Source organism: Phascolarctos cinereus, unplaced genomic scaffold (assembly GCF_003287225.1).
Source record: "Phascolarctos cinereus isolate Bilbo 61053 unplaced genomic scaffold, phaCin_HiC Scaffold_4;HRSCAF=312, whole genome shotgun sequence".
In the NCBI taxonomy this organism is placed as follows: domain Eukaryota; kingdom Metazoa; phylum Chordata; class Mammalia; order Diprotodontia; family Phascolarctidae; genus Phascolarctos; species Phascolarctos cinereus.
In genome coordinates this window covers 311,594,943-311,615,937 of record NW_027555847.1, presented here as the reverse complement: position 1 = coordinate 311,615,937, position 20,995 = coordinate 311,594,943, and the positions used below count along the sequence as shown (strand labels likewise).

Genomic DNA, 20,995 nt, shown 5'->3' with positions numbered 1-20,995 from the left:
ATAAGATTAGCCATGTGCAATTTCCAATGCTCTAGTTTATTAACAATGTGCAAATAAACCTTTAAAGCTGATATTAATTATATTTCAGCTAAATCAGAATTGTGACACAAAATACTGTCTGTGTTCTCTTTCTTCTCTTCTCTCTCCCTTCCTCCCTCACTTCTTATCTGTTCTAACTCTCATTCTCTATCTGTCTCAGTCTCTCTCCCTCTCTCTCTGTCTCTGTCTCTCTCCGTCCCTTATCTGTCTCTGTCTCTCATAGTCTCTCTGTCTCTCTCTATAGCTGTCTCTTTGTCCCTGTCTCTCTCTCCCCTTCTCTCTCTCTTCCCTCCCTTTCCTCTCTCTCCTTCCTCTTTGTCTCTGCCTCCCCATCTCCCTCTGAATCTCTGTGTCTCTCTGAGTCTGTCTCTCTGTCTCAGTCTCTGTCTCTTTCTTCCTCACCCCTTCTCTCTCTTTCTCTCTCCCTCCCTTCTTATCTGTCTCTGTCTCTCATAGTCTCTCTCCATAGCTATCTCTCTGTCTTTGTCTCTCTCCCCTTTCTCTCTCTCTTCCCTCCCTTTCTTCTCTCTCCTTTCCTGTCTCTCTGTCTCTGTCTCCCCGTCTCCCTCTGAATCTCTGTGTCTCAGTCTCCCGTTTTTGAAGCTGGGCAAAACAACAGTAATAAGCATTTAGAATTTTCTAGGTGATGCTTCCCCAAAGAAGCCCGCCCGCCACCTGATAAGGCTGCATCTTTTGCCTGTACGTGTCTTTCAGCTCACTTGCTCCCGTTTCAGCTCATCAGTTCACATTCACGCACTCTTAGAATTACATGACTTACTTTTACTGTAGATAGCAGAGCATAGCACCAGTGCAGTCCTGGCCACCAATTTCTGATCTGTAGTGGGAATGTAATCTGACTGGCAGCCTAGTACAGTGCCAGAAGGTTCAACACTTGGAGGCTGATGGATATGTTAGGCCACATGTCAGTGGTGATCTGTGTTCCTAGAGGGAGAATCCAGATCAATGCAATCAGGGATCTTTCCAAGGAGAGAATTAAAAGCAGAGCACAAATAAAAGCAAATCCCATAGAAGAAGACCACCTGTCCAAGGAGCCCTTCTTGGTTCTCCTGAAGTTTAGATAACATAAGCAACTAGCATCAAAACAGTTTGCTCTATTGTCCAGGCGTGATTTCCAACACCTGTTAAATTGCCCACTTAAAGAAAGGCCATTTGAAAAAGAAATTCTAAACCCATTAAAGATGCATAAGAACAGTTGTCTCTCTTCTTTCTTTGATTGAGGCTGTCTAACACCTGCACTCATGAACAAGGGTTTGGGCCTCTGGGGTCTCAGGGCCTCTTTTCTCCTAAAGCAAAATGTGTTTTAATCTGCACTTTGCTGCTGGAATAATCTCCCTGACTCCAGGACTGAGGCTCTGCACCTCAACCCTTTTCTCCTGCTGATGGAGTCTTTTGTTCGGCTCCATCCATCTGCCCATTTAAAATGCTGGCTTTTCAGTTTAAGGTTATTTACTTTTCAAAGAGGTAAATTCAGTCTTTTAAAAGACTTCTTAAAAACAGCCTGTAATTTACTTGTTCTTGGTGCAATCAATTCAAAAATATCCCTTCCTGAGGTATTGTATGGGGGCATCTAGGGCTGGTCCTAAAGGGCCATTTTTTCAAACCATTTGTGATACCAGACTTATGAATATCTCCTATACAATGGAGTTCAATGTGCCAACCCTGTATACTACAGTACAAATGAATACATCTGCCTCACTGCAATACAACACCAAGTTGTCTGTAATTTGGCAGATGGGACCTGCCCTGAATTGTTAACCACAAAAGAAAATTCAAGTTGAAAAAGTGTATATTTACTTATATGGGAACATGTCTCCTCTTAGTACAACATAAGTTTGGTGAAGGCAGGAATAGCTCACTTTTGTCTTTTTATCCCCAGCACCCAGCACAGAGCCTGACACATAATCAATCAGCTTGCCTACACAGAGATTCTTAAACTTTGGTGTGCCATGGACCCCTCTGGCAGCCTCGTGGAACCCACGGATCCCTTCTCAGAATAATCTTTTTTTTCTTGGCTAGGCAATGGGGTTAAGTGACTTGCCCAGGGCCACACAGCTAGTAAGTGTCAAGTGTCTGAGACCAGATTTGAACTGACTCCAGGACCAGTGCTCTATCCATTGCACCATTTAACTGCACCTCTTTCACTTATTTTCAATTTTTCTCTGTCTATTGCCTCATTTCTTACTGTCTACAAACATTCACATGTCTCCCTTGTCTCAAAAAAAACCCCTTACTTGATCCTTTTTTCTACTGCTAGCTATCCTCCTATATCCCTTCTGCCTTTTGTAGCTAAACTTCTCAAAAAGGCTGTCTACAGCAGGTGCCTCCGCTTTCTCTCCTCTCACTCTCTTCTCAACCTCTTCCAGTTTGGCTTGCAGTGTCATCATTCCACCAAAGCTGCCCTCTTCAAAGTTACTAAAGATCCCTTAGTTGAAAATCCAATGGCCTTTTCGCAGTCTTCATTCTCCTTGACCTCTCTGCAGCCTTTGACACTGTTGATCATTCTCTCCTCTTTGCTATTCTCTTTTCTCTAGGATTTCAGGACAACACTCTCTCTTGGTTTTCCTCCTGCCTGACATCTTTTTCTCTGTCTCCTTTGTTGGATACTCATCCAGATCGTGCCTTCTAACTGTAGGTGTCCCTCAGGGTCTTGAGCTCTCCACTCTTTTCCCCTTATACTACTTCACTTGGTGATCTCATCAACTCCAGTGGATTTAATTCACATTTCATTAGCATCTCAAATCTACCTTTCCTGCCCCAATCTCTCTGCTGACCTCTAATCTCCAATTGCCTTTCAGGTATCTTGAAACTTTGAGGTCCAGTAAACTGGACATTTTAAATTTATTTATTTTTATTTATTTTTTTGACGCAATCAGGATTAAGTGACTTGCCCAGGGTCACACAGCTAGTGAGTATCATGTGTCTGAGGCCGGATTTGAACTTAGGTCCTCCTGACTTCAGGCCAGTGCTCTATCTAGTGTGTCACCTAGCTGCCCTGACACCTTAAAAAGCTCAATATGTCCAAAACAGAACTCATTATCTTTCCCCTCAAGCCCTTCTTCCCCTTCCTGCTTCGACTATATCTGTAAAGGGCAACACCATCCTTCCAGTCCCTCAAGCTCACAACCTGGCATCATCCTGGATTCCTCACTATGTCTCCTCCCCCAGCCCCCATCCACAACCAAGCTATTGCTAAGGCCTGTCAATTGCCCCTTTGCAATCTCTATGGAATACACCCCCTTCTGTCCTCTGACATGCCACCCCTCTAGTACAGGCCCTTATCACCTCAAGCCTTGCTTATTGCAATAGCCTGCCTTGTGTCTTTCCCTACTCCAAATAAAGTGATTCTCTTAAAACACAGGTCTGATCATGTCACCCCCACTCCTACTCAATAAACTCCAGTGGTGGTGGTGCAGTGGATAGAGCACTGGCCCTAGAGTCAGGAGGACCTGAGTTCAAATACGGCCTCAGACCAAACACTTGACACTTACTCACTCGCTGTGTGACCCTGGGCAAGTCACTTAACCCCAATTGCCTAAAAAAACCCCCAAAACTCCAGTGGTTTCCTATTGCCTCCATGAGCAAATTTAAAATGCTCTGTTTAGCATTCGAAGCTCTTTGTAACCTAGTTCCTTCCTACCTTTCCAGTCTTCTTACACCTTACTCCCTGCTATGTACTCTTTGATCTAATGACACTGGCCTCCTGGCTGTTCCAGGAATGAGAAGCTCCATCTCTCAAGTCTGGACATTTTCTCTGGCTGTCTCCCATGCTTGGAATGCTCTCCCTCCTCCCCTCCAATTGCTGACCTCCTTGTCTTCATCTATATATTAATTAATGCATTCATTAGAACCGTAAGGTTCTGTCCTGTCCTGGAGGTGACCCAGGGCTCTCAAAGGCTCTGCCAGTCCAGCACAAGCTGGAAAGGCTGTCAAGACAGGCCAGTTGATGAACGGCACAAGTGTCCAAAGACCAGCCTGGAGTCTCACCATGAGAAGGACTGCCACCAGGTCATGAACTACTTTGGGCACAGCAGGTTATAAAGACTGTGATATACATCAGAGCAAGGAGTACCCACATGATAACATGATAAGTCCTAGGTTCAGATACTTACTAGCTGTGTGACCTGGGGGAGTCATTTAATCTCCATCTGTCTCAGTTCTCTCAACTGTAAAGTGGGGATAATAAGCACCTACCTGTCAGAGTTGTTGTGAAGATCAAATGAGGTAATATTCTAAAGTGCTTAGTACAATGCTGGACACATAGTAGGTGCTTAATAAATGCTTGTTTCCTTCCCCTTACGGAGAAGATAGTAGAGAGGAAAGGGTACAGTCCTGATTAGGTAGAGAATAGGGGATATATTTTGAAATTATTGATGTAAAAACAAAAGATATTAATAAAATCATTTAAAATTTTATAATAAAATAAGAGGACTGAACTAGAGGATCTTAAAAGTCCCTTTTTTTCCAAAGTCTAAGCTCATATGTTTCTGCTGTACTGCTCTCCCCCATTAGACAGGGAGCTCCAGGAGAGCAAGAATTGTCTTTTGCCTTTTTTTGTATCCTTCTGTTTAGCACAGTACCTAGTAAGGCAGCTAGGTGGTGCAATGGATACAGTACTGAGCCTGGAGTCAGGAAGACTTCATGAAGATGAGTTCAAAGCTGGCCTCAGACACTTACTAACTGTGTGACCCTGGGCAAGTCACTTAACCCTGTTTACCTCATTTTCCTTATCTGTAAAGCTGGAAAAGGAAATGGCAAAGCACTGCAGTATCTTTGCCAAGAAAAATGGGGTCACAAAGAGTGGGACATGATTGAAAAATGACTGAACAACAACTGGCATATAGTAGGAGTTTAATAAATACTGATTGACTGACTTAGGACTATACCACATACATATATATTATATATTTATATTAATAATATATACATTTCCACATATTATATATATATATATTATATGTGCATATATATAATATATATATTTAGGACTACACTGTAGCTGGGACTTCATAGGCTATCTAGGTCAACCCCTTCATTTTACAAATGAAGAAACTCAGGTCCAGGGATATTACAGGATTTTCCCAAGGTTACACAGATGGTAAGCATTACAGGCAAGAATTTAATTAGGACCCTCTGATTCCTGAACCAGAGTTCTTTCCACTCTATTCTGCTACCATACTCTATAAGATCTAGGCATTAAGCATTTCAACCACTTTTCATGTCCATGTCTTGAATCCATAACTTGCTTTTCCTGAAATTTTTTACTTTATAATATTAACCTATATGGAGTTATGATATGTAGTCTGTTGGTATTTAAAATTAATATACAAATAATGTACAATATTAATATTTCTCATATAAGTGACTGCCACAAAAGAAAAGAGTACATCCCTTAACTACATTTTTTCTTATGATTTAAAAATACTATGCCTTCTTGATCATCATGAAATAGTAATTATCAGGTATCCAGATAAGCTACCTTTTATTTAAAAAACTGAGAGTTCAGTTATATCTAAAAAAAAAGTATTCATTCAGGTAAGTAAGCCAGAGAATGAGATTGGAAGAAAAATCTGGTTCCTATATCAGGAGGAACAAGGAGTGTCAGAGTGTTTGTGACTGATTGTTAGCCAACTGGTCATAGTCCAACATCCCAACACGGAGCAGTTGCCAAATTGGCACCCAGCTGTGAAAACCTTCAAGAATGCAATTTAAATAACTTGCTGTTATTTACTTGGCAGATAAATAAATACTCAGACCTGAAAGTAGGAAGAAAAATCTCCCTAAGACCTAGTCTTCCTCTTATTATAGTCTTTCTTTTATTGGACCCCAGGATCTCAATTTAAGCACATTATGTGCCAGGAACTGAACTGAGTCTACAAAGGCAAACATGAAACAATCCCTGTCCTCAAGGAGCCTATGTTTCCTTGGACAAGATATTTACAAAATAGTAGAATACAAAGAAAATGAGAAGAGGAGTGGAAGGAGAGAGGAAGGGGGAAGGAGGTGGAGAGAGAGCACATTAAAACAAGAAGTGAGGGCTCTAAATCACTATTAATTGGAGAAATGCAAATCAAAACAACTCTGAGGTACCACATCACACCTATCAGATTGGCCAACATGACAAAACAGGAAAATGATAAATGTTGGACAAGACTAGGGAAAATTGGAACACTATTGCATTGTTGGTGGAGTTGTGAAATGATCCAACCATTTTGGAGAGCAATTTGGAACTATGCCCAAAGGGCTATAAAAATCTGCATACCCTTTGACCCAGCAATAGCACTTCCAGGGCCGTATCCCAGAGATATCATACAAATGGGAAAAGGATCCACATGTACAAAAATATTTATAGCAGCTCTTTTTGTGGTGGCAAAGAATTGGAAATTGAGAGGATGCCCATCAATTGGGGAATGGCTGAACAAGTTGTGATATATGAATGTAATGGAATACTATTGTGCTATAAGAAATGATGAACAGGCTGACTTCAGAAAAACCTGGAAAGACTTGTATGGTCTGATGCTGAGTGAAGTGAGCAGAACTAGGAGCATGTTGTATACAATAACAGCCATGTTGTGTGATGACTAATATTGATAGACTCAACCCTTCTCAGCAATACAAGGATCTAAGACATCTCCAAAGGCCTAATGATGGAAAATGCTATCCACATACGAAGAAAGAACTACGGAGTTTGAACGCAAATTGAAGCATAGTATTTGCTATTTTTTTTCTTTTGTTGTGTTTTGTTTCCTCTTTTTGGTGGTTCCTCCTATTGCTTCTAATTCTTAGTTACAACATCAGTAACGTGAAAATATGTTTAATAGGAATGTAAACGTATAGCCTATATCAGATTGTGCACTGCCTTGGGAAGGGAAGGGGAGAAAAATTTTAAACTCAAAAGCTTATGGAAGTGATGGTTGATAATTCAAAATAAATTAATTAATAAAAAAACCCCAAGCACTTACTGATTAACCACTTAGTAGGTGCCAGCCCTGCACTAAGCACCAGGAAAACAAAGAAAGGCAGGTGAGTATATATATAAAATGTTTGTGTTTTTGTTTTATTAAAATATTGTTCCTTGTTATAAGAAAAAAATACCAAGAAGTGAGGATCAGGGAAAACTTCACAGAACAAGTGACCTCTGAGTTGAGCCTTGAAACAAGACAAGATTTCTGAGACAAAAGGATGAGGAGTATAGTCCAGGTATAAGGAAATGGGGGATGGGGGCGGAGCGGAGATTTGGGAGATGTGATGGGGTTGGAATCAATAAGACTTAGCAAGTAATTGAATATGGGGTATGATCAAGAGGAAGGCATCAAGTGTGAATCTGAAGTTGTGAACATGAGTGACTGAAAGAATTTCAGTGCTCTTAAGGGAGCTAGGTAGGGCAGCCAGTAGAGCACTGGGCCTAGAGTCAGGAAGACTTGATTCAAATCTAGCCTCAGATGCTTAATGCCTGTGTGACTTTGGCAAAGTCACTTAGCCTCTGTCTGCCTCAGTTTCCCTATCTGTAAAATGGGGTCAATAATAGCACTTGCCACACAGGGTTGCTGTGAGGATCGTATCTTAAATGCTTGTTTCCTTCCACCACCACCCCTTAACAGCAGCAGTTAGAGGGAACCCCAGAGGCTATCGAATTCACTCTGAGCAGGGTCATCCAGGCACCAACTGAAGGTCCCTAGTGAGAGGCCACTTACTGCCCCCTGAGGCAGCATGTTTCCTCTTCCTCTATTGACTTTCTTCCAGAGCTCTAAGGAGGCTAGGAAGATTAGGCAGAAGGAAGTCAGGGAAAACTGGAGAATACTGTAAGTAAGGTACTCAACGATGACCTGGGAAAAGGTCAGTTTATGTGAAAGGGAACAAATTTGAGAGAACAGCAGACCTTTGAAAGGAAGAAATAGCTGGGAAGCAATCAGAGTGGCAAGTATGAGAGCAAGATAGATGGACTGGGTTAAAAGACAGAATGATTCAGGTTTCAGGGAGGAAGGTTAGAAATGAAGGGTTAATAAAAAAAATTCAGGTGAATATCAGAGACAGACAAGTGACATGCAGGTGATTCAGTTAGAACCATGGACAGCTATTCCATTTAGCTACAGAAAGATACATGGGGGAGGGAAAAAGGGGAAGGTAAATAGCATTGGTTGCTGAGATAAACATTCTTTTAAAAAAACATACATTAAAAGGGGCAGCTAGGTGGCTCAGTGGATAGAGCACTGGCCCTGAAGTCAGGAGGACCTGAGTTCAAATCCGGCCTCAGACCAAACACTTGACACACTTACTAGCTGTGTGACCCTGGGCAAGTCACTTAACCCAATTGCCTAAAAAAAAAAGGTTTAAAAAAACATACATTAAGGAAGCAGATTAAACTATAAATATCTTCAGCCCTCCAACATTCACTCTAAATAGAAATTGAATGTTACCTAAAGTGATTATTCAAAATTCCATGCTTTCCTCATGGTTTTTTCTTTTGGTGAATTTCCTCTGCCAACTAATTGTCAGCTCCTGTAGAGGAAAATCAAGACTGTTTAGTGTTATAGAGCCCATGAGCTTGCATTTATTATTTCTTTACATATTACTTTATGCTTGGGTCTCATTTTTATATTTCTTGTTAAGAAATCAGAAGAAAAGACAAATAGCCCCAAACATTGCTGCCAACAATCTCCTATGTCTCAAGTGAGGGCTTATACGGGACTGCTACATCATGTGCTCTTCAATCGTGTTTGTGCTCTGTTGGCTCTGCTATCCCTTTGTCTTTTCTGCGTGTATCTCTATGAGGGTTGTCTAACTTGGATTAAATACCTTTCTGACTAGCTTGATTTGCATAGACTCTAACACAGTGTCACATGTGTATAGGTGCTTAATATCTTGATAATGGCCTGATATACTGCACAATAGGATCATAGCTTTAGAGCTGAAAGGGACTTTGGAGGTCATTTGGTCCAACCCCTTCATGTTTTTCTAATGGCTTCACCTTCTTCTCCAGTTTATTTTTATTTGGGAAGGAAAATGTTTACAGACCATGTCCAAATGATGTCAGTGCTACATGGAGCAGCAAATCTCATAGCTGTTAAAAATGGAAGCTGGAAATGGGTTTCAGGCTCCAAATCCATCTCTTTGTTCCTTGCTCTGACCTTGTCCAATCTTGTCCTACCCCCTTCTAACCCTTAGTGTGGTAAGTGTTTGCTTGAAGTAACACCCCTGAGACACACACTGCACTGGAAAGAGCCCTGGATTTACAGTCAGAAGACCTAGGTTTGACTCCTGATTCTTCTACTAATGTGACTTTTCTAGACCTCAGTTTCCTTATTGGTAAAATGAAGGAGGGAGGGGCTAAGTAGCTTCTAAAATCCCTTTTAGCTCTAAATGTGTTGTCTCGTGAACAAGCTGTTTAATGTCTACATTGACCCCTAATATTTTACAACCTTACCTATTTGGATGCCTATAAACTGGGAGGACTTTGAGTAGGTCAGATCTAACCTGAATGGTTTCCCAGCATATTTGCCCTATAACCCAACTCCACTTTCTTAATCCTGGTCCCAGTAATGCTCCCCAACCACGATCTTTCACCAATTTACCACTCTCAGGTCTTAAGAATCTTATCATGGGTTTTCTATAGCTTACTTAGCAGCACAACTGAGAGTCAATATGGCAGCAGGTCAATGGCACCAACAGAGGCTATGGGGCCAAAATTGAGATTCAACCAAAATTTCTTCAAGTGTTAGGGGAGATAGAAAAATTAAATGATAAATCCCTCTCCCTTCATGTAGTTTACAGTCTGGTAGGGCAATATGAATAAAGATACAAATAACTAACTATAATGCAAAATAAAGCATACTAAGGGCATAACAGCATTCCAACAAAAGAACCATTAGAGAAGTGAAGGCTGAACAAAACCCCAGAATCTTTGACTAAGGGGAGCAGGGAAAGTTTCACAAAAGAGGTGAGATCTATATAGGAGCAGCATAGAGCCCAAGGTCAGTAAATGAGGTTTGGGTTAAAGGCCTCAGGGCCTCTTTTGCTCCTATGGGGCAGCTGATGCTGAGGAGTCTAGCCTTTCTGACTCTGACTCAAATGATCATTTTAAATCAGATTTATGCTGGATATGAGGCACCTGGAAAAGTCCTGATGAATATAGAATAAGACAGAATACTTCATAATTTGTGAATATAAAATATGTCTTCCTCCACCCAAGGAAGAGTTCAGCAAAGAATTTCCTACAAAAAAAAGGGTTACAAAATTACTTCCCAAGTCTTCTTCCTTAACACTGAGAAATCTTCATACCACCTGGCTCCACGTTCTCCATTATCTCCTTGTTAGCAGTCTTTCCCCCACACCCCACTCTCTGACATCCTTCTTCCCTTTGCAGCTGTCTCTGTCCTGTGCTGTCTTCCACTACTAGAATATAAGCTCCATGAGGGTACAGAATGTATTTTTTTTAAAGCTTGTATTTGTATCCCTATGGCTTAGCACAGTGCCTGGCACATGGTAAGCACTCGATTAGATACTTTATCTATCTATACCTGTCGCTTGATGAAGCTCCTGTAAGAAATTAACCTATTGGAAGGTATAACTACTCATCTTGGAGAGAAGGGAGCTCCTCGCTTTTTTCAAAAGTAAACCTTTACCCCTCTCCCCCTTCCTAACTCTCTGTTAGTACCTTTTCTCTTTTGTCAGGCCAGAGAGCTATCAGGTCCTTGAAAGCAAGCTATATCTTCAGAGTTCTCTTCCAGGTTGGACTTCCTCTCTGTCCCCCTCTGGCACTTCTCTCAAGCTGGAGAGAGAGAGAGAGAGAAAGAGAGAGAGAGAGAGACAACTGCCTCTCTCTCTCTCTCTCTCTCTCTCTCTCTCCTTCCCTCTCTCTCTTTCTCTCTGTCTCTCTCTCTCTCTCTCTCTCTCCTCTCTGTCTCTCTCTGTCTCTCTCTCTGTCTCTCTGTCTCTGTCTCTCTCTCTGTCTCTGTCTCTCTCTCTGTCTCTCTCTCTCTCTCTCTCCTTCACCTCCCTTCCCATACCTCGTGGTTTTGGGGACAAAATGTGAGGCAGGATTTCAAGCCAGAGAGCAGGGGAGACTTTTTCCTGTCCCTGAGGGGGAGACTGGCTTCCAGGAAAGGTCAGAAGAGGAAGGTGACTGGGGAGTTGGAGGAGAGGCCGTGCTAGCTCTGCTCTAGGAGAGGCGTGAGGAGAAGGCGCACAACCCGTTTTGTAGATGAACAGAACGGGAGAGAGAAGGCAGCTCCGAGAAGAGAAGCGATCTCTATCTAGAAAAGAGGTTTTGCCAAGCCCAGAGGCCCCCTTAGAACCCGCGGTTTGGAGACAGTCACCTCAGGACAACAGCTCTGCTTTAAGACCTTCAACATGCACTCGTCCCTCCCCCCTCCCTCAGCGCCCTATTTCTCTGGGACTTCTTTTTCTAGGGGTGATGACACCCAAATGGGAGAAATACTGAGCTAGAGGTTCAGCTCCGCGCCTCACCTCCTCGAACCCCTCCCCCCTCACCATCCCTCTTCGGTGTTAGAAGGGCCCAGAGGTTTTCTCACTCGCTAAGGCGAGGCGGGGCTTCTCTTAGAGGTGAGACAGCATCCTTAGGACCCTCTAGTACCAAGAGGCAGAAACCAAGGAAGCAAGGGGTCCTCAGCCTCAAGATCTTCAGATACCCCCACCCACCCACCCACTTCCCTGCTCCCGAATGCAAATTAATATGACAGTCTGGCTTCCCCGGGTAAATGCTCTGCATCCCAGCCCAGCCCAGCCTCGAGAATGCTAATGGAGGAGGTGAGGTGAGGTGAGGAGAGCAAGAAAGGCAGAAGGGGTCGGTGTGATCTCCTAGGGCTGGTCAGTATTCCACTGGCCAAATTTTCAAGTCCAGAGACTGCCAAGGACTCCTCAGCTCTCCAGGGACCCCATGCGATGCTCCCTTGACCCAAGCGCCCACCCCTCAGGTCTGCGCTCATGGACCTAAGATGCCCCGGTTACCTGAAGAGAATTTTAGGAGTCAATTAGCTCCAAAATGCCGACTTGTCCGTAGTTTCCCTGTTCCTCCCGTAGCAGCTGAAAAACAACAGTAGATCCAACCACGCGCTGCTGGAGACAACCCCCTCCTCACCTATCTTCACTGCCCCTCTCTCTCCCGCGACCACCCTCTAAGAGTCCAGTATTTAGGTCGGCCCGCGAGACACTGGGGACCCTGTGGCCGTATTCCCCACCGGGCACGTTCCACTGCAACCCGCCGCGGCGCCGTCAAGATCCAGGCGAAATTCGGCACCCCATGCCGGCGCGCCGCCGCAGAGCCAGGGAAGGGGGGGGAGGAGAAGGAGGAGTGTCAAGGGGGTGGCGAGGCAGAGGTGGCCCCAACAGGAGTGATCTCTCGGGCCGCGAGGGCAAAGGAGAGCGAGAGAGAGCGTTCCCACCCTGCCCCGGGGGCTAGGGGTGCACCCGTACACTCCCCCAAAGACGATTTCTCCTGCGCTGGCCCAATAGGAAACAAACCTGTGAGAAGCCACTCACCTTGCCAGCCCCTTTCCGTTGAAGTTTTCCTTTCGGGGAGCAGGGCTGCTAGGGATTTGCAAGGGGGCCTCAGCTATATACTTCTGGAGCACTGCAGTGTTAGAGGGCGCCAGGGCGCGGGGAAGGGCCCCCTTCTTCCAACTGGCGAAGAGAGGGGAAGCGTAGAGCAGCTGGGCAGCTAGAGGTGTACCCTAATCCGCCCCTCATCCTTTCCCACAAGAGTCTCCCCAAGAAATTCGCTCTGATGGGAGCTGACAATCTAAGAAAACCCAAGTTTCTCCAAGGGCAAGCCATTGAAAAGGATCCCATCTCACTTTCTGTGCCTCCGCGGTCCCCAGTCTGTTACTCCCTCCACAACGCTGGCCCAATTGCCCATGCGGAAGCTATGCTCCCCGAGCTTCAGACTCTTTCCCCTACGTGCTTACCTCCGGCCCGGCTCTCCTGTGCACCCGTTCCCTGCTAGCCGTGCGCTAAAGCCTGAGCTTGGCAGCTGTGCCTACCTCTGGTGCCACCGGCTCCCGCACCAGCCTGGGTTCTTCTCTCCCACAGCAGGAGCTGGGACCCTGGCCAGGCTCAGTGTACTCCTCTTCGGTTTTTTGTTGATTTTTTTTTCCGCCTCCTTGGTTTCCTATTCTTCTCTACGACCTCTGCTCTCCATCTCCGTGTAGTAGAGAACTCAGAAGCAAGGCAGAAAGTAGGGGTTAGGGAGAAGAGAGAGAAAGAAGAGAGAAGAGAAATGAGAGAAGAGAGGGAGCGAAGGAAAGAAGGAGAGAGAGAGAGAGAGAGAGAGAGAGAGAGAGAGAGAGAGAGAGAGAGAGAGAGAGAATCACCAACTAGAAGTGGTGGTGAAAATCTTCCGTGGGGATGTGGCTGCTGGCGTCTCAACCACTCTGGTGGAGGATGGGAGGCAGCACCGTAGTTGTAAGTCCTTGCCTAAAGCTTAGTATCAAGATTCTGAAGCTCTGCCTTCTCTTCCCTAGGACCCTGGACCTTCACAAAGTAAACATCCCGGAAACTTGGCTCTCCATAGATTTCAGGGCCACCATATCCCAAGTCACTAGAGACTACCAACTCCTGTGGTGCTACTTCTCTCTTCTATTCCCATATAATGACACGGCATTGGGGACCCCAGGGCCCTCCTCATTCCTTGCTGGAACTATGGAACCTAAAGAATATTAGAGTTGTAAGGCCCTTGAGTCACATGATCTGGAAGAGCTCTTACAATGGAGATATTTTAGTGCTGATAGGGACCTAAGAGGTCATCTAGCCCGAACCCCTACCTGATTTAGAATCCCTTCTGCAACATTCTTGATAACTAACTAGTTGTCTAGCCTTAGCTTGAGGATTTCCATTGATGGGGGAATTCACTAACTCCTAAGCAAGACGGTTCCACCACTGGACAGCTCTAATAAGAAATTTTTTTCCTTTCACCATGCTTAAGTGTGCCACTGGAATTTCCATTTCCTTTACTCTTAGTTTGCCCTCTGGGGCCATGTAGAACAAGTCAAATCCCTCTTCCACAAATACCTTAAAGTACTGAAGACAGCTACTGTGTATAGTCTGGAGAAGGGAACACTTGATAAGTTTCTTTTTGTTGTTGTTCAGTCAAGTTCAACTCTTTGTGACCCCATTTAGGTTTTCTTGGTGAAAGCACAGGAATGGTTTGCCATTTTCTTCTCCAGCTCATTTTGCAGATGAGGAAACTGAAGCAAATAGGGTGATGTAACTTGCCCAGGGCTAGATTTGAACTCAGGAAGATGAGTCTTCCTGACTCTAGGCCCATTGCTCTAAACGCTGAACCACATAGCTGCCCCCAAGTCTTCTCTACTCTAGGCTTAACATCTTCAGTTCCCAGAATCTCAGAGGTTATCTAGTCCAACTCCTAGCTGTGGAAGAGTCCCTTCTACAATGCACTCTGTCATATAATATCTGATTGAAGACCTCCAATGGGAGGATCCTCTCAAGGTATCTCATTATGCTTTTGCACACCTCTAACTATTGGGAACGTTTTCATTTCCTCAAGATTAAACCTGTCTCCTTGAAGTTCTTACACCTTTGTCCCAGCAATCAATAGGTCTAATCTCCACCTCCTCCCTTCCTGTCACTCCTCCCCCCCCACTCCCACCCTGACACATTTTACCAACAAGAAGCAATTTGGCAAAGTGGATAATTTGCTGGTACTGGAAGGAGGAGAATCCCTACTAGACACTTAACTGTGTATCCCTGGAGAAGTTGAGCTTCATTTTTTTAAATCTGTAAATGGGAATAATAAGTAACACCTAACTTACAAGGTTGTTGTGAAAATGAGATATGTAAAGTGCTTTGCAAACTTGAAAGCACTCTATATGTCAGTTACTACCACTACTACTACCGCTGCCACCACCACCACCACCACCACCACTGCCACTACTACTACTGATAATAATGAGAAAATGAAGGTATAGACAGGTGAAGTGACTTATTATATGGTTGATTTGTTGCAGATCTCCAGGTTCCAAGTCTCAAATTTTTTCCACAGTACCATACTACATAATAGTCTTCATTGTTCAGAGTTTATTGGCTTAATTTATAGAGGGAGGCAGAATAGATGTTATTCCCATTTAACACATGAGGAAATGAAGGCATAAAAAGAGTTGACTGACTTGTCTAAGGTCATTCAGCTAATTAATGGCAGAACTTGACCTAGAACCTGCCTTCTTTCCACCATGTTTGAGACACTTGGTACACATAAAATGCATGGCCCATGGACAGACAAGTAATGGTGTGTCTGGGGAAAGGACCAGAAGACAAGTAGAACCAGCTGAAAGTACACAAAGCAGTCGTGTGTATCCACAACCAGGTCTGTAGATAAGGTCAGCAGAGTCCGGAATATTAGTAGGGCCCTAAAGGAACATAGGCCATGTATGTTTGCTCTTGGAGGAGAGTAGAAGATGATCAGTTTCCTAAAGAAAGGTGCTAGGAGACAAGAAGGGTAGAGAAAAGCAGAAATTTGGTTTTATGGCAAAGAGAAAGGGAATTATTCAGAACAAACATATCTATTTCCCTTACTCCAAACTAAGAGATCATAGAATTTGGAACTGAAAGGGACTATATCTAGTCTAATCCCTCTTATTTTTGTTGTTGTTCAGTCATTTCAGTCCTGTCTGACTCTTTGTGACCCCATTTGGGGTTTTCTTGGCAAAGATACTGGAATGGTTTGCCATTTCTTTCTCTAGCTCAATTTACAGATGAGGAAACTGAGGCAAAGAGGGTTAAGAGGCTTGCTCAGGGTCACATAGCTGATAAGTATCTGATGTAGATTTGAATGAGGAAGATGAGCCTTCGGATTCCAGGCCTGGCACTCTATCCACTGTACCACCTAGCTGCTCCCATTATTGTTATAGAAGGGTAATATTTGTGTTAATTATATTAACAAACTTGGAACAATAGAAGCTCATTGTTCCAAATATTGAAGAATTAGCTGCACAGTTCTTGGCTTTTCCTGCTGGGTCCTAAATAATGTTAAATGATATGAGATGATCAATCATAGGGCTTCATCTAATTATAAAATTTTAACCCAGAAGAGACCTTGGTGGTCATGTAGTTCAACCCCCTTATTTTTAGATGAGGGAAGTAAAGCCCACAGAGGTGATATCTTTTCCAAGGCCTTGAAACTAGAGTTGAGCAACAAATATTTATGGAGTGCTTCTTATGTGCTCAACCTGTACTAGGTGCTATAGATTGCACAAGCACTCTTGTAGCTTTTACCTGTCTATGAAAAACTAAGCTTCTAGGGATTATCAGAGGCATGGTGGTATAGTGGATAGGGAGCTGCTTTCAAAGTCTGGAAGAACTGCATTCAAGACCTGCCCCATACATATATAATGACTGGCAAGTCATTTAACCTCTTCATGTTCCAGGCAACTCCAAGACTCTATGTGACAGAGAAAGTGCTGACTTACATTGATAGAAATTTCCTCATCCAGGGAGTTGGTTATACCAAGGAAATCACAGACTTGGTCCAAATTAGGAATGATGGACAAAATGGGGGATAGTATGATTACCTAGCAGTTCATCTGAAAGGCATGATTAAATAAGTCTGAAATGTGGGTGTTTTAGTCAGTTGGTCAATAAACATTTATTAAGTATTTACTATGTGGCAGGCACTGTGATGGAAATACAAAAAGAAGACAGTCCCTGCCTTCAAGGAGTTTACAGTCTACTGGATTATAAGGTAATATAATGGTTTGAAAGCTTTGTATGAATCAATGGTGTGATGTGGAAGTCAAAAAAACCTCTTCTGTTCTTAAACTGCCTTGAGGGACACAATGTCCAGAAGAAGGGAGCATTTGAACTCCTTTTATGATTAGAAATTTCACAAATTTACAGAAGCGCATTAATTTTTACAAAGTGCTTTAAATACGTTATCTCATTCTATTATCATAATAACCCTGCAAGGATAGTAATATAAACATTATTATCCCATTTTTTCAGATAAGAAATTGAGGCTCAGAGAACTTCTGTAATTTATTCCATATCATAAAACACATGTCAGGATTTAAACTCAGGTCTCATGATTCCAAATCCAGTGTTCTTTCCACTATGCCAGTGGCTCCCAACTTTGTTGAGGATGTCAACCCATTTCTAAATGTTAGAATTTTCAAAAACTCCCTTATAACAGTTGATTTATAATACAGTTACACCCAAACTAATTAGTAATTATAATTTCATTAATTCATATCCAATAATTAAGAAAAACGTACTCTTCCCAGCATATAGAGCTACCCCAAAGTAGAATAGATGGCCTTGGTTGGCAGTGGGTTTCTCTATTTCTGGAGGTCTTTAAGCAGGATGACTTCCTTCAAGGAAGTGAATGACCACTTCCTACTGGATCTATTATAGAAGGGACTCTTGTGGATTTAGTCTGGGTTGGACTAAAAAAATCTCTAAAGTCCAATTCTGAGATTTGGGAATTCTGCATGAAAATTTGCATGCCAAGGTGGCATTTCTTCATCTAGACACAAAACTCAAACCATCTCTCTCTTATTTTTTTTAAGGTAATTGGGGTTAAATGACTTGCCCAGGATCACACAGCTAATACCTGTCAAGTGTTTGGTGTGAGGCCAGATTTGAACTCAGTTCCTCCTGACTCTAGGGCCAGTGAGCCATCCACTGCTCCACCTAGCTGCCCCTGAAGAATCTATTCTCAAAAAGGAAGACATTCTCGTTAAGAAATCAATAAGGCTATAGGATAAAGTCACTGGTCAGAGTCCTTATGGGTATCAAGTGAGAGAATGGGTGTGGAAATGCTATGGAATGTGAACTTCTATTATTGTTAAGAGAAGCAGTAATGTGATGGAAATTGTTCTGACCCAGGAACCTGGACTAGGTTCAAGTCCTAGGTCTGAAACCTTAGCGGGAGACTTCAGTCTGGTTACCTAATCTCCCTTAATCTTAATTTTCTCATCTGCAAAATAGAGGAAAATAATACTCGTCCTACCGACTCAGCAGTTGATATGAAGCTGATCAGTTGATCTATCATTAAGCATTTGTTAGGTGCCTAGCCTATGCCAGGCACTATGCTGAGCACTAAGTATGCAAAGACAAAATGAAACAGTTGCTGTCCTCAAGGAGTTTAAATTTTATAGAGAGGCTATAATGGAATAACAATAATATAATAATATTTGCCCTGTCTTGGGGGGTTGTGTGGAAAACACCTTCTAAAGTTTATTTAAATGTGTTTATATTAGCAAGGGAGATTACAAGCGTTCTTAACCTTCCTATTTCTCCTCTTCTAAAATACCCCCTTTGTTTTTTTACTAAATATTTAACATTGTTACATGTACATCACATGCTATGTGTGGATTTGGGCTCTTTGTAGTAAGGATTCTGTGGAAAGATTGTTTGCTAGGGAGGAAGGATTGGGTGGGAGTTGAGGAGGTGGCAAAATCCAACATTTCTGAGATGGGCATATAATAATACTGCCTTCTGAAAACCTTGAGCTCTGAATTCTGCCCTGGGGCACTATGATGCTATCTCTTGGATGTGATGAGAGACATCCTGAAGCCTCCTGGTTTTTAATTGGTTTCTGTGTGTTGAGAACCTTTGGGAAGTGCTCTCTACATACTACCTTCCCACTCTTCAAAGTCACAGGCTTACGTAAAGCTATTCTTTGTGAAGGACAGCAGGCACCAGGGTGAAGGTACACGTGTGTGACTCATCTGGGCAGTGGCTACTTCTCCTTCAGCTGCCTAAAAGCTTTGTCTCTTTGTCCTTCACCTCTGCTGCTGCTAGAGGTATCACAGGGTGTTAATTTTGTTTCTGCCTTTCCTTAGCTCTCTGTGGCCCTTGATCTATGTCTCTTACAGAATGATGGGGAAAGAGTTGGATTTAGTATTTCATAAAATATATTTTCAAGGGTCCTTTCTTTGTTTCTTTTTTTCTTTGTTTCTTCCTTTCTCCATTCCTTCCTTCCTTCCTCTTTCCTTCCTTCCCTTCCTTCCTTCTTCTTCCTTCCTTCTTTTCTTCCTTCCTTTCTTCCTTCTTTTCTTTTCTTCTTTCCTTCTTTTCCCTCTTCCTTTTTGAGCACTTGGTACGCACAATATTGTACTTATTTGCATTTTTGAATAGACAGAGCTAGAAAAAAGATGGGAAACAATGCTAAACATTTAACTTGATTGGCCAAGCAGTGCTTTCTTTCTTGATATTTGTGTTATTTAACATCCTAATTTCCTAATATTAAATTCTTTCTACTTTCATTCCAGTTTATACAAACAAATATGTTGTACATGTGTGGGAATGATCAGTTGAGTTTCCTCCAAGTCTACTTCATATTATTGAATGTAAGGGGCAAGTAACATCATCTCTTCTGCACCAAATTTGGTCCTTACAGTTATGCATTGTTCAGTTTTGTTGACAGTAAATGGATAAACTATATAACTATATATATTATATATATAAACTATATATGTATATATATTTATGTGTGTGTGTGTGTGTGTGTATATATATATATGTATATATGAACCCCTTCCCATGAAACATGTCCAAATTTATTTCTCAGCTTCTGGGTCCTTAACCTACCTATCATATGGTCATGAAGGGGAGATGAGAATTAAAATGTGTTGGAATGGGAGAAGTAAGGAGGGAAAACCAGCACATGCAAACAAAGGAGTGAACTCTATTCATTCTTGAATGAAAACCAGAACTATATTGCCCAGTTTCAGTTTTGTCCTAAGACTATTTAACCCAGTCAGCAGTTAGGCTGCTGATCCTCCATATACAGTAATTTAGCAACATTGGTGAGGTCATTGCTGCCTGAAGATTCATTTCATCAACACTTTCCTGAATAAAGGATATCCTCAGATGATTCCTTTCCCTACAAGATTTTCCCTACCAACTTAGTTTTATTTTAGAATAGAAAGAGATATTTTATTATTTCCCTATCCATGACTCCCAACAATATATCTATTCTAAAGCCCTAAAGGGCCAATATTATAGTCAGTAGCTTGTAAGATATCTCTGTCTCTTACAGGTAGAAATGGATATTTCTTGTTTAATAAGACAGCAGTATGGTATAGAGGTAAGAACATTGGACCTGGAGTCAGGAGTGACATATTTTAACTTCTTGACCATGTGCAAATTACTTAATCTCCCTGAGTTTCATTTTCCTCATTTGTGAAAGGGAGATAATAATATTTAGTATCTACCTTGCAGAGGAAATTAGAATGAAATAATAGATGCACAGCATTTTGCAAACCTTAACGTGTAATATAAATATTAGTCATTTTTTATACAACTGAAGGTCACATACTTAGAGAATTTCCGAGTTGAATGGGATGTTAGAGTCTATCTAGCCCAACCTCTTATCTGATGCACAAATTCCTTCTGCAACATTCTTGACTATGTAGCCTCTGCCCGTGCCCTTTCAATGGCAAGACTCTTTCTGAATTGGCTACAAGGGTTTGTGACATACGGTTATTTTAGTTTCACAGCCAGCCTTGCTTTGCCTTTGCTGAAGTTCTCCTTTAAGGTCCCATCTTGGTGTGGATGAGTTCTTGAAGGCTATACCAGAAGAATGCAAACTTTGGCAGGGTCTATCTATGGAGGTGGAAACGGGGCATTTAGGTGGTACAGTGCGGAGAGCACCGGGCCTGCAGTCAGGAGGACCTCAGTTCAAATCCAGCCTCCTACACTTACTAGCTGTGTGACACTGGACAATCACTTGACCCTGTTTGCCTGTTTCCTCATCTTTAGAATGTGTTGGAGAAGGAATGGCAAACCACTCTAGTATCTTTGCCAAGAAAACTCCGAAGGGGGTCATGAAGAGTCAGATGGGACTCAACAACGACAACAATGGAAAGTCTTTGGGTATATCTCTGATAGAGTTTATTTCATATCTCTTGTCCAAGAAGCAGTTTAACTAAATTTGGAAAGACTTATTACTAGGTTAGCTTCAGGG

At 42.5% G+C, this 20,995-nt stretch overlaps 1 protein-coding gene across 1 annotated transcript in view; it reads right to left on the bottom strand.

Moving 5' to 3' along the window:
* Positions 1 to 14,640, bottom strand: part of ANKRD34B (ankyrin repeat domain 34B) — a 40,715-nt gene extending 26,075 nt beyond the window's left edge. Inside the window, 5 exon segments of the mRNA XM_078153149.1 lie at positions 818 to 981; positions 8,475 to 8,556; positions 12,025 to 12,099; positions 12,556 to 12,696; positions 13,056 to 14,640. The gene's annotated coding sequence lies outside the window, so the exon portion shown is untranslated.
* Positions 14,641 to 20,995: the final 6,355 nt, after the last annotated feature.